Below are 14324 nucleotides of genomic sequence, written 5' to 3'. Positions count from 1 at the left end.
TACTATGATTGCACATTGCACATTTTGACGGAGACGTAATGTAAAGATTTTTACTGCTTGTATATGTGAAGGATGTAAGAAATAAAGTCAATTCAATTCAACTCAATTACTATTCAGTGGACTCTCAGCTTTGTGTTGGGTTTGATGTTTGAATGTTCAAGCACTTTTCTTTAGAAGGCTAGAGGCTGAACTGGTAGACACAATGTTTAAAAAGTAGGATGGTAAAGGTAGTAATGTGTTGGCAAAAGCCACAGTTTGACAATCTCAGAAGGATCTGTTTATTTCCACTTTTAGCTGTCTTGTCCATTAGCAATTAGTAGTATATAACAATTATAAAAACATCTTGTGTTAGTTCCTTTACTACAGCTAAAATCCACAGTCACAGCCATCAGTACCTCAGTAAGCAATATGTTTTAAGATGTTTAAAAAATCTATCGATACTCAAAATCAATGAACCTTGGATGGCAGACTCGGGTTGCAAGTGCTGTTCCTCTTTAAGAAAATGGAAGTGGAGATGCCACGCTGGGCTACAGGTATAATTGAAATGCAGAGTCCTTAGACTTCCACTCTCGACTACGCTGCAGATGAATGTACTGTCTCTGGAAAATAAAGTTGAAGCCCTCAGAGCAAGATTGCTGAACCAGAGGGACATCAGGGGCTGCTGTGCACTTTGCTTCATGGAAACATGGCTATCCCCCACCATTTCAGACACAGCACTGCAGCTCGATAGCTTCATCACTCTCCGCAAAGACAGGACAGCTCAGTCTTTTAAAGGCAGAGGAGGTGAAGTATGCTTTATGATTAAGCTTATCGTGGTGCACAGATGAGGCAGTTCTGTCTCAGTCCTACTCACTCGACGTGGAACATCTAGCAGTCAAATGTCATCCATTTTATCGACGAGGGAATTTTCTGCCATCATCCTGGTAGCGGTGTACATTCCACCTTGGGCCAACGTCAGGCCGGCTCTGGAGGAGTTGAACAATGTAATCAGCAGGCACAAAACAGCACCCTAATGCCTTCCCAATCATTGTGGGTGATTTCAACCAGACCAGCTTGAAGAAGTCTCTGAGTAACTACCACCAATATATCACCTGTGGAACCAGAGGAGCCAACACACTTGACCACAGTTACACCACCATCTAGATCACTTACTGTGTTATCCCACACCCACACTTTGGAAAGTCTGATCACCTGGTGGTACTTCTACTCCCAGCGTACAGGCAGAGACTGAAGACATCAGCACCAGTGGTGCTCAAGAAGGAAGGTCAAGGGAAGTGGAGGAATGCTTACAGGACTGTTCTGAGTCGGTGGTCTGGACAATGTTCAGGGATTCATCTTCAAGTTTGAATGAATATGTCACATATGTCGCTAACTTCATCAAGACCTGTGTGGATGAGTATGAGCAATTGAGCATAGAGTGGTGTTTGAAAGTTTGTCAATCCTGTAGAATTTTCTCTGTTTCTGCATAAATATGACCTAAAATGTGATCAGATCTTCAGGTAGTCCTAAAACTAGATAAAGAGAACCCAATTAAATAAATAACACAAAAACATTATACTTATTCATTTACTTATTGAGAAAAACGATCCAATATTACATGTATTTGTTGGAAAAAGTATATGAACCTCTAGGGTAATGTCTCCTACAAAAGCTATTTGGAATCATGAGATAAGATTGGAGCTGTGGGTTGTAGAGGTGTCCTGCCCTATTACAACAGACACACAAAGTCAGGTTACTGACAGAGCCTGCTCTTCTGAAGAAAGATCTGTCTATGTGCACCGTGCCTCGATCAAAACAACTTTCAGAAGAAGAATTGTAGAGACGCATGAAGCTGAAAAAGGCTACAAAAGTATTTCTAAAGACCTGAGTGTTCATCAGTCCACAGTAAGAGAAATTCAAGATTCAAGATTCAAAAACTTTATTATCATTCTAACCGTACATCAGCTCTGCAGGGCAGAATGAGACCGTGTTTCCCAGGAGCAGTGCAATCATAACATAACAAATGCAACACTAAGTAATAAACATAACAATAAATAGTAAAACACAACAGCCACATGTCAGTTAAAAACAAGTTATAAGTGTCCAGTGCAAGTTAAAAGTGTCCAAAGCAGAGTCAGGTAGAGCAGCTATTTAGCAGTCTGACTGCCTGTGGGAGGAAGCTGTTTAGTAGCCTTGTGGTTTTAGTTTTGATGCTCCTGTAACGTTTACTTGATGGCAGAAGAACAAACAGTTCATGGAGAGGGTGTGAGGGGTCTTTAATGATGTACCGTGTCTTCTGGAGGCATTGACTCTGAAAGAGGTCTTGGACAGAAGTTAGGGAGACCCCAATAACCTTCTCTGCTCCCCTAACCACCCTCTGTGAACTCACCTCTGTTGTCAACCATAGCTTTTTATAACCTCGTGCGGTGAAGGTTTTCATCACAGTGACATCCTCCGTGCATTTGGCTATGTAGCTGATTACTGCCTCCGCATACTCCTCAATCTCTATGTGGTCATCACAGGAGGCTGCTGTTTTGAATATGTCCCCGTCTGTGTGCAAAAAACAGTCTTGTAGTGCTGAAGCTGCTCCTTTTGGCCAGACCCTTATCTGTCTTTTCTCTGCTGTCACACAGAGTTTATATGCTGGTGTTAACATGACAGATATGTGGTCAGAGTGGCCAAGATGGGGGCGGGGGGCTGCTTTGTATGCCTGTGGGGTGTTTGTATGAACCAAGTCCAGTGTGTTGTCTCCCCTGGTTTTGAAATCCACATATTGCAGGAATTTGGGGAACACAGTCTTTAAGCTGGTGTGGTTGAAGTCCCCAGCAATCACCACAAAGCTGTCAGGATGTGTAGTCAGTAGCTCACTGATGGCTTCATGTAGGCCTCCCAGTGCTTCGTTAGCATTAGCCTCAGCATTAGCACTGGGAGCTACGTAAACAGCTGCCACAAGCACGATGGTGAATTCCCTCGGCAGATAGAACGGCTGGCATTTCACAATGAGAAATTCAGCCAGCGTGAGCAGTGTTTAGCAGCTACTGTAGCGTTCACACACCAGTCTTTGTTTATATAAACACACAGACCCCCTCCTCGGCTCTTGCTGGAGCTAGCTGCCTCTCTGTCCGCACGAAACGATGTCATTCCCTCTCGCTGTATCACCACGTCCGGTATGTTGTCATGGAGCCAGGATTCCATTAAGACATACACACAACAGTCTTTAAATTCCTTGCGTGTTTCTCTCAGCAGACGCAGCTCATCCAGCTTGTTGTTGATAGAGCGGACATTTGAGAGCAGGAGGGATGGTACCACTGGCCTGGTGGGGTTAGCTTTTAGCCTAGCATGGATGCCGGCCCTCTGACCCCTCCTCTGTCTTCTCTCACAGCACTTTCGCTTCCTCCTCCCTCGGGAAGCAGCGGGCTTGGTAGCGGATAGTAGTCCGTAGCGGCGTAAACTGTCCATGTCACACCAGAACTCGTCAGTTTTTCCGACATAGTATGCCCTGATGTTAACGAGCATATTCCCGACTGTATGTTAGGCGTCTAGGACAAACAGAACAAACACTAGATACACTTATCGCTCCATGAGGGGCTGCTGTGTCCATGCGTGCCACCATCTTCAATGGATATTTAAATTGTTTACAAATGGAGGAAACTCAGAACTGTTCCTATGCTCCCTAGGATTGGGCATCCTGCAAAGATCACACCAAGAGCATAATGTGCAATGGTGAAGGAGGTGAAAAAGAACCCAAGGGTAACAGCAAAAGACCTGCAGAAGTCTCAAAACCTTGCTAAAGTCTCTGTTCATGCGTCCACTGTACAAAAAACACTGAACATGAATGGTGTTCATGGAAGGACACTATGGAGGAAACCACTGCTCTCCAAAAAAAGCATTGCTACACATCTCAGGTTTGCAAAAAAAAACCTAGATGTTCTACAACACTTCTGGGACAATGTTCAGTGGACAGATGAGACAAAAGTTGAACTTAATGTGCATTTTTGCCAATGCTATGTTTGGAGGAAAAAGGGCACTGCACACTAACAGCAAAACCTCATCCCAACTGTGAAGCATTGCGGAAGGAGCATCATGGTTTGGGGCTGCTTTGCTGCCTCAGGGCCTGGACAGCTTGCAATCGTTGAAGGGTCAATGATTTCAAAATTGTATCAAGACATTTTACAGGGGAAAGTCAGGGTAGCAGTCCATCACCTGAAGCTTAATAGAAGTTGGATGATGCAACAAGACAATGATCCAAAAGGCAAGAGTAAATCAACAACAGAATGGTTTAAAAAGAGGAAAATTCATGTTTTGGAATGGTCGAGTCAAAGTCCTGACCTTAATCCTGTAGAAATGTTGTGGAAGGACCAGAAGCAAGCAGTTCATGCAAGGAAACCCACCAACATCCCAGAGTTGAAGCAGTTTTGTAAGGAGGAATGGCCTAAAATTCCTCCAAGCCGATGTGCAGGACTGATCAACAGTTACCAGAAACGGTTGAAATTATTGCTGTACAAAGGGGTCACACCAGTTACTGAAAGTAAAGGTTTACATTATTTTTCCAACAAATACATGTAATATTGGATCATTTTTCTCGATAAACAAATGAACAAGTATAATGTATTTGTGTTATTTATTTAATTGGGTTCTCTTTATCTAGTTTTAAGACTTGCATGAAGATCTGATCACATTTTAGGTCATATTTATGCAGAAATAGAGAAAATTCTACAGGGTACCAGACATACCCAAACCAAAAGCCATGGATGAACCAGGAGAACTGTAGTCTCCTGGTTGTTATTAAGATGGTGCCGGTATCTGGCGACTCTTTGCGTGCTCTCCCGAGCAAACTGCCTTCTACGCTATCTTATACCCGAGAAACCCTTCTAAATCTCCAATTTGCTACATCTAGCAAGATAAACAACACCCTGGCGAAGCTACTGACCCAACTGGAGATCACTGACGTGACAGAATTGCTTCTTCAATTCCAGACCGCACCTGGACCCGATCATCGAGGCCTGGTCTGAGGTCCACCATGTTCCTGGAGACTCGTAGCCTGCTACCATGTCGGAGCGCCTGGAGACATGGCCCATTCTGACCAGCACCTCTCCGAAGCAGACAACCGCACAGAAGTGATGTCGGAGACCTCAAGGTACCCCAGGCGCTTCCCCGGAGTGACCACCGTAGAGCCCCGTTGGTGGCCATCCACAGCTGCCGGAAGTGAGGCCTCCGCCACCGACCTCAGAAATCGAGCCTGGGGCTCGGCTGGAGCGGAGGCCTCCGCAACCGTGACTCAGTTCACGGACTTGTTTCAGCTGGCAGCCCGGCCCTCCGGGATTAAATGTTGGCTTCGGGGCCCGACCCGATTGACAGCCCGGGCCCCCGGCAGTTGGAAGTGGCAGTGGAGCCTCCCCCGTCACTCGGCCCAATCTGGAGCGCCCGACGACGCAACCCGCCGATCGATCCCCGTGGGATGTGTCCACCAACCTCAAAGAGCTGCCGACAACACACTTTATCAATGGAAACTTGCAAAGATGTGCTATTTACTGAGGAAGCGTGGGAAAAGGGCTGGGCTGCTGGTTAGATTGAAGTGCCCAGAATGGGCTGGTTAGGGTCCCTCTGCCCACCATCCTACTAGCTAATGTGCAAGCCATAGAGAACAAGGAGGATGATCTTAAAGGGAGACTCACCTACTGCAGGGAGATGCAGAACTACTGTGTATTCCGTTTCACAGAGACCTGGCTCTCCCCTGCCACCCCCCACTGTGCCATCCGACCAGAGAGATTTTCGATCCATCGGATGGACCACACAGCGTCTTTGGGCAAGACAAAGAGAGGTGGTGTTTGCCTACTGATTAAAACACTGCGTGGTGCTCGGGCACAGTGGCACTGACAAGCTCCTGCAGTCCAGACCTGGAACATCTGTCGGTGAAGTGTCGTTCCTATTATCTGCCACGGGAATTCACCTCGGTCATACTGACAGTGGTCTGCATTTCCCCCCAGGCGGACGTGGAGTGTGCTGTGAATACACTGTATGCCAACATCAGTGAACTTGAGACCAGGTATCCGGAGGCTTTGTTCATTACAGCCGGGGACTTTAACCAGGCCAACCTCAGAAAGGCTCTGCCAAAGTTATACCAACATGTCTCCTGCTCCACTAGAGGCCCGAATATACTTGACCACTGCTACACAGCAGTCAAGGATGCCTACCGTTCCGTCCAACGACCTCACTTTGGAAAATCGGACCATCAGGCTGTACTCCTCCTCCCGGCTTACAAACAGAAACTGAAGTGGGAGGTCACGGTGTCAAAAGTGGTGTCGCTTTGGACAGAGGAAACGGATGAGGTCCTCCGTGACTGCTTTGAATCGGTGGACTGGTTAGTATTCAAGGACTCAGCAGCTAACCTCGATGAGTATGCCTCAGCTGTCAAGGACTTTATCAGGAAATGCACAGAGGACTGTGTGTCTCGCAAGATGATCCGGGTATTCCCTAACCAGAAACCTTGGATGAATTATGAGGTCCAGTCCCTTTGAAGGCGAGAGCTACGGCTTTTAGGTCCAGAGATACCAGTCGCTACATGGAATCCAGGCATGAACTCTGGAATGCCATTAAGGGCACCAAGTGGCAATATCGAGCCAAGTTGGAAGCCCAGGCTAACCAGAGGGATGCCAGTAGACTATGGCAGGGTCTAAATGAGATCACTGGGCGCAAAGAAAAGGCTGGGAATATCAATAACTGTAGTGCTTCTCTTCCTGACGAACTTAACGTGTTCTACGCAAGATTCGAACAGAAGAGGAGTGTCCCGCCCCCTCCGGATGAACCGGACCTGGTGGCATCGAGATTCATCGTCACCGAGGAAGACGTTAGAAGAGCCTTCCTGATGATAAATCCAAGGAAGGCGACGGGCCCAGATTGCTTCCCGGGATGGGTTCTCCGGGCCTGTGCAAGCGAGCTAGCTGGAGTGTTTGCTGACACCTTCAACTGCTCCCTGCTTCAGTCTAAGATCCCCTCGTGTTTTAAGCAGGCAATGATAATCTCGGTGCCGAAGAAAAGCAAGGTGGCATGCCTGAATGACTATCAACCTGTGTCTCTGACATCAATTGCTATGAAGTGTCTCGACGATTGGTTATGGCACACATCAACCATAACCTACCGGTCAACCTCAACGCTTTGCAATTCGCCTACCGGAGCAACAGGTCAACGGCAGATGCCATCTCTCTGGCACTACATTCCTCCTTAGAACACCTGGAGAATAAAGTTGCATATGTAAAGCTCCTTTTCATTGACTGCAGCTCTGCCTTTAATGCCATCATTCCAAATAAACTGATTCCTAAGCTCCGGAACCTGGGGCTTAGCACTCAGATCTGTAGCTGGATCTTCAACTTCCTCACAGACAGGACCCAGGCTGGAAAAATACAATCTCTCCTCTACAATCACTCTGAGCACTGGTGCCCCACAAGGCTGTGTACTCAGCCCCCTGATGTACTCATGATTGTGTAACCAAGTTTCCATCGAACTCAATATATAAGTTTGCTGATGACACCACAATTGTAGGCTGTATCTTGGGTAAAGATGAGTCTGAGTACAGAGGGGAAATTAAGAACCTGGTGGCATGGTACAGAGACAATAACCTATCCCTCAACATCAGCAAGATGAAGGAATTGGTTGTTGACTTCAGAAGGAGTAGCAGACTGCACGACCCCATCTACATTGGTGGTGTGCAGGTGGAACAGGTCAAAAGCTTTAAGTTCCTTGGGGTGAATATCACAAATGACCTGACTTGGTCTAACCAAGCAGAGTCCACTGCCAAGAAGGCTCACCAGTGCCTTTACTTCCTGAGAAAGCTGAAGAAATTTGGCCTGTCCCCTAAAACCCTCATTAATTTTTATAGGTGCACCGTAGAAAGCATTCTTCTAGGGTGCATCACAACCTGGTATGGAAGTTGTCCTGTCCAAGACTGGAAGAAGCTGCAGAAGATCATGAACATAGCCCAGCACATCACAGAAACCAATCTTCCATCCTTGGACTCACTTTACACCACATGCTGTCGGAGCAGTGCTGCCAGGATAATCAAGGACACGACCCACCCAGCCAAAACACTTTTTGTCCATCTTCCCTCTGGGAGAAGGTTCAGGAGCTTGAAGATTCTTTCAGATTTGGGACCAGCTTCTTTCCAACTGTGATAAGACTGCTGAACGGATCCTGACCCGGATCTGGACCGTACCTTCCAAATATCCGGACCTGACTTGTACTACCTTACTTTCCCTTTTCTATTTTCTAATTATGATTTATAATTTAAATTTTTATTATATTTACTTCGATTTGTACTTCAGGGAGCGCGAAGTGCAGAATCAAATATCGCTGTGATGATTGTACGCTCTAGTATCAATTGTTTGGTAACAATAAAGTCTGCTGAGGGCTAGATCTGTAGCATTCATGATTGGTGATCTGGAACTGTACAGTAAGTCCGGGAATGAACTATGGAAGGCTATTTTAAGGATAGAAAAACAATTTGATTGAGGTTAGAGCTGGAATCATATGCACGTCAGCTCTGGCAAGGTTTGCAGGCTACCACTTCCTATAAAGCGAAAGCCAACATCATTAATGGCTGTGATGAGCCTTTTATGCATTCTTTGAAAGGGAGAATAAAATTACAGCTGTGCGAATCCCTGTGCATCTCTGACTTGGAGGCCGATGTCAGAACGTCTTTCAAGGGGGTGAACCCTCACAAGGTGTCAGGCCCTGATTGTGTACCAGGTAGGGCTCTGAAAACCTGTGCCAACATAAGTAGAAGTGTTCAAGAACAGCTTCAATCTCTCACTGCTGCAGTTGGAGGTTCCTATTGGCTTCAAAAGGGCAAACAATCATATCAGTGCGCAAGACGACCAGGGTGAGCTGCTTCAAGTCAAGTCAAGTCACTTTTATTGTCATTTCGACCATAACTGCTGGTACAGTACACAGTAAAAATGAGACAACGTTTTTTCAGGACCATGGTGTTACATGACACAGTACAAAAACTAGACTGAAGTACGTAAAAAAACAACAGAAAAACACACTAGATCACAGACCTACCCAGGACTGCATAAAGTGCACAAAACAGTGCAGGCATTACAATAAATAATAAACAAGACAACAGGGCAGTAAGCTGTCAGTCCAGGCTCTAGGTATTGAGGAGTCTGATAGCTTGGGGGAAGAAACTGTTACATAGTCTGGTCGTGAGAACCCGAATGCTTCAGAGCCTTTTCCCAGACGGCAGGATGGAGAAGAGTTTGTATGAGGGGTGCGTAAGATCCTTCATAATGCTGTCTGCTTTGTGAATGCAGCGTGTAGTGTAAATGTCCGTAATGGCGGGAAGAGAGACCCCAATGATCTTTTCAATTGACCTCACTATCCGCTGCAGGGTCTTGCAATCCGAGATGGTGCAATTTCTGAACCAGGCAGTGATGCAGCTGCTCAGGATACTCTCAATACAACCCCTGTAGAATGTGGTGAGGATGGAGGGTGGGAGATGGACTTTGCCTTAGCCTTCACGGAAAGTAGAGACACTACTTTAGTAGAGACATAGTAGAGACTAGTAGAAACATAGCTTTCTTTGCTATGGAGCTGGTGTTGAGGGAGCAGGTGAGATTCTCCGCCAGATGAACTCCAAGAAATTTGGTGCTCTTAATGATCTCTACCGAGGAGCCATTGATGTTCAGCGGGGAGTGGTCACTCCGTGCTCTCCTGAAGTCAACAACCACCTCTTTTGTTTTGTTCACGTTAAGAGACAGGTTGTTGGCTCTACACCAGTCTGTTAGCCGCTGCACCTTCTCTCTGTAAGCTGACTCGTCGTTCTTGCTGATGAGACCCACCACGGTCATGTCATTGGTGAACTTGATGATGTGGTTCAAGTTGTGTATTGCTGCACAGTCATGGGTCAGCAGAGTGAACAGCAGTGGACTGAGCACACAGCCCTGGGGGCCCCTGTGTTCAGTGTGATGGTGTTGGAGATGCTGCTCCTGATCTGGACTGACTGAAGTCTCCCAGTCAGGAAGTCTAGGATCCAGTTGCAGAGGGAGGTGTTCAGTCCCAGTAGACTCAGCTTTCCAATCAGTTTCTGAGGGATGATTGTGTTGAATGCTGAACTGAAGTCTATGAACAGCATTCGAACGTATGTGTCTTTTTTGTCCAGGTGGGTTAGGGCCAGGTGGAGGGTGATGGCAACAGTGTCGTCTGTTGAGCGGTTGGGATGGTACACAAACTGAAGGGGGTCCAGTGAGGGGGGCAGCAGGGTCTTGATATGCCTCATGACGAGCCTCTTGAAACACTTCATGATGATGGATGTGAGTGCAACGGGACGGTAGTCATTGAGGCAGGACACTGAAGACTTCTTCGGCACGGGGACAATGGTGGCGGCCTTGAAGCACGTTGGAACGATGGTGCTGCTCAGAGATGTTGAAGATGTCAGTGAGAACATCTGCTAGCTGGTCTGCACATCCTCTGAGCACTCTACCAGGGATGTTGTCTGGTCCAGCAGCCTTCTGTGGGTTGACCCTGCACAGGGTTCTTCTCACATCAGCCACGGTGAGACACAGCACCTGGTCATTTGTAGGAGGGGTGGACTTCCTTGCCGCCATGTCATTTTCCGCCTCAAAACGGGCGTAGAAGTTATTCAGCGCATCTGGGAGGGAGGCATCACCTGCACAGTCAGGTGATGTCCTGTAATTGGTGATGTCCTGGATGCCCTTCCACATGCGCTGTGTGTCGCCGCTGTCCTGGAAGTGGCTGTGGATTCACTGGGCGTGTGCACGCTTTGCCCCTCTGATGGCTTGGGACAGTTTGGCCCTTGCTGTTGTTAGGGTTGCTTTGTCACCTGCTCTGAAGGCGGAGTCACGGGACCTCAGCAGCGCACGCACCTCCGCAGTCATCTATGGCTTCTGGTTAGCGCCTGTAGTGATGGTTTTGGACAGAGTAACGTCATCAATGCACTTGCTGATGTAGCTGGTCACTGATGCTGTGTACTCCTCTAAGTTGGTAGAGTTGCCATCGGTTGCAGCCTCCCTGAACATGTGCCAGTCAGTGTTCTCAAAACAGTCTTGAAGAGCAGAGATAGCTCCTGCTGACCAGGTTTTCACCTGCTTCTGAACTGGTCTGGAGCGCCTGACGAGCGGTCTGTATGCTGGGATTAGCATAACAGAGATGTGGTCTAAGTAACCAAGGTGGGGCGGGGCTCTGCCCGGTACGCGTCGGGGATGTTTGTGTAAACCAGGTCCAACACGTTCTCCCCCCTCGTTCAACAACTATCACGCAGTTGCACTCACATCTATTGTGATGAAGTGCTTTGAGAGTTTGGTGTGGCTAGAATTAACCCCTGCCTAAGCAAGGTCCTGGACCCACTGCAATTTACCTATCGCCACAATAGGTCTACAGCAGATGCGATCTCACTGGCTGTCCACTCGGCCCTGGATGACGTGGACAATAGTAATACCTACATTAAGCTGTTATTTATTGATTATGTCTTAGCGTTCAACACAATCATACCCCTGAATTCTAATCAAAAAGCTCCAAAACTTGGGCCTCTAGACCTCCCTCCACAACTGGATCCTTGATGTCCTTATCAGGAGACCATCATCAGGGTGGATCGGAAATAACATCTCCTTGCTGACCATCAACATTGACGTACAGCGAGGGTGTGTACTTACTCCACTGTTCTACTCTCTCTACACCAATGATTGTGTGGCTGGGCACAGCTCAAATGCTATGTGTCAATTTGTTGATGACACAACTATTGTTGGCATAAATTTCAGATGATAATGAGGAGGCATACAGGAGTGAAGTAGATCAGCTGGTTGAGTGGTGTTGCAGCAACAACCTTGCACTCAGCATCAATCAGACCAAGGAATTGATTGTGGACTTCAGGATGTGGAAGTCGAGGGGGCAGACATTAGTCCTCATTGAGGGATTAGAGGTGGAAATGCTGAGTAGTTTCCAGTTTCTGAGTGTCATTATTTCAGAGGATCTAACCTGGACCCAACATATTGATGCAGTTACAAAGAAGAAATAACAGTAGCTATATTTCATTAGTAGCTTGAGGAGGCTTGATATGTCACTAAAGACACTGGCAGATTTCTATAGATGTACCGTGGAGAGCATTCTAACCGGTTGTATCAATGTCTGGTATAGAGGGGTCACTGCACAGGATTGGAAAAAGCTGCAGGAAATTACAAACTCAGCCAGCTCTCTCATGAGCTCTAGCCTCCCTAGCATCGAGGGCAACTTCAAAAGGTGATGCCTCAAAAATGACGGCATCCATCATTAAGGACCCCCTTCACCTAGGACATGCCGTCTTCTCATTGTTACTTTCAAGGAGGTGGTACAGGAGTCTGAAGATACACACCCTACGTTTCAGGAACAGCTTCTTTCCCTCTGCCATCAGATTTCTGAATGGACATTGAACTCATGAACACTACCTCAGTATTCTTCCCTCTCTTTTTACACTACTTATTTAATTTCACTTTCTTACCTTAAGATAAACTTATTGTGATTTATGGTTTTTATTATAATATTTTGCAACATACTGCTGCAAAGCAACAAATTTCACCTGATACTATATTCTGGGGTCCTTGACATAACTTTCAAGCTTACCAAAGTGTCTAGCGATATTTTGTAATAAATAATTATTTCCTGCATCTCACCTTCACTAGATCTTTAGTTCTGTCATATAAACAGTTAAGTGTTTCATTGTCTGAGAAAACAGATGTCAAATAATTATTTAGTTCCTTATTTCTAAATGTAAGTGACTCTGTAGGTGACCCTCATTTGATCTTGCTAATCTTTTCCTTTTTATTTACTTGTTAAAAGCTTTTATAGTCTAGTTTTTATTTTTCTTAACAGTCTTCTATCACATTGTTTCTTGCCTTTATCAGTTTCTTAGCTGGCCTTTGTTTGGGTTCTGAAATGCACATAATCCCCCAGCCTACTGCTCCTACTAACAACTTTATAAGCTTCCTTTCACTGAGTGCTTGGTGCAGTTGCAGACATCCCACCTCTCCCGGAAGTTCCAGGAGTCTCCTGCATATTGATAGTGACTCCCTGACACCCGCAAATTATATACAATATCCCGGAAATCGATTTTTTGAGAGAGGGAGAGGGGGAGGGAGGGAGAGAGAGAAAGGGGGGGAGGGAGAGAGGGAGAGAAAAAAATCCAAATCGGTCTCTCTTTGTGCTAAGTAGACCTATCAGTTTTCTCTGTGGGCGGGCTTTACAGTCGACCTCTCTCTGTCTTTCATTGTCCATCAGTTCAGTTTAGTGTCCTGCAGTGCCATGGCAGAGTGTTCCAAAAAGAAAATATAAAACGTACTTCACCCCAGACTACACTAAAGTGTACCCCTGCCTAATAGGGGTCAAAAATAATGACAGTGTTGCTCGCTGCATTGTTTGCAACAGTGACTTGTGTCTCAACTAATTTTGAAGGACTGGTGCCAAACCACAAAAGTTTGCCAGTTGATGAGCTCCATGCAATATCTCAATAAATTAAACATGCTTGTTTCTTTCTTACTCCCACCAGTCTACACAGGTTCTCTCTCCCTCTGCTCACTTTTTCCATTTCCCTCTCGTTATTTAGATTAATTCCCTCCCTCCCCCACCTGGTTCCATTTGTACATCACCCTTGCATCTATCCACTTGGGTTTCTGCTGCCTTGGTCCACTCATCCACTCCCCCAACTGGTTCCATCTGTCCATCATCCCTCTCTGATGGTCCCATTTAATCCACTTTCTCTATGTTGTCTCTTTCTTCCCCTACTTGGCTTGAACTCCCCAACTTTTTATCTCCTTTTATGTTTCCATCTAATACCCACTCACCTCAATCTGAACACTCCCATCCCCATTTGTCTCTATCTCTCAATCATCTACGACTTCACCCAGTTCCACCTCTCGTCACTTGAGGTTCAGTGTCATGCAACCCTGCCACTTTGATCTGGCCCACACCTTCATTAATCAGGTCCAACACTTGCCTTTACTGGATCTTGCCCCTCCTGACACAAGTCATCGGGTTTGTGGGGGTGTGGCCAGGGTTAATTGGGGTGTGCCTCGGGTTAGTGGGGGAGTATGTTCCCTTGGACTTTAGGATTAGGTTTGATGGTAGGAATGACTTACTAGCCCCTGTCTTTATACTGGCTATCTTCTGTCTACGCTGTTACTGCTGACATGGAGTCTTGACGTGAAACACTGCCCTTTGCTCTTTCTCCATAGGTAGTGGTTAACTTGCATTTCCTCCAACAGTTTCTGGTTGTTTTTGCTCCTGTTTCTATTAACTGGCTGTTACTCCTATCCTACATCTCTTGAACAATATTCTGCACCCTCTCCAGCTTGTCAAAATCT

At 46.3% G+C, this 14324-nt stretch overlaps 1 protein-coding gene across 7 annotated transcripts in view; it reads left to right on the top strand.

The window, feature by feature from the left end:
- Window positions 1–14324, top strand: part of LOC140716780 (CMP-N-acetylneuraminate-beta-galactosamide-alpha-2,3-sialyltransferase 4-like) — a 295770-nt gene that overhangs the window by 194569 nt on the left and 86877 nt on the right. The gene's annotated exons all lie outside the window — the stretch shown is intronic.

The sequence above is a fragment of the Hemitrygon akajei genome, chromosome 26 (genome assembly GCF_048418815.1).
Source record: "Hemitrygon akajei chromosome 26, sHemAka1.3, whole genome shotgun sequence".
In the NCBI taxonomy this organism is placed as follows: domain Eukaryota; kingdom Metazoa; phylum Chordata; class Chondrichthyes; order Myliobatiformes; family Dasyatidae; genus Hemitrygon; species Hemitrygon akajei.
Note: the sequence above shows the minus strand (reverse complement) of the source record. Positions and strands in the feature narration are given on the sequence as shown.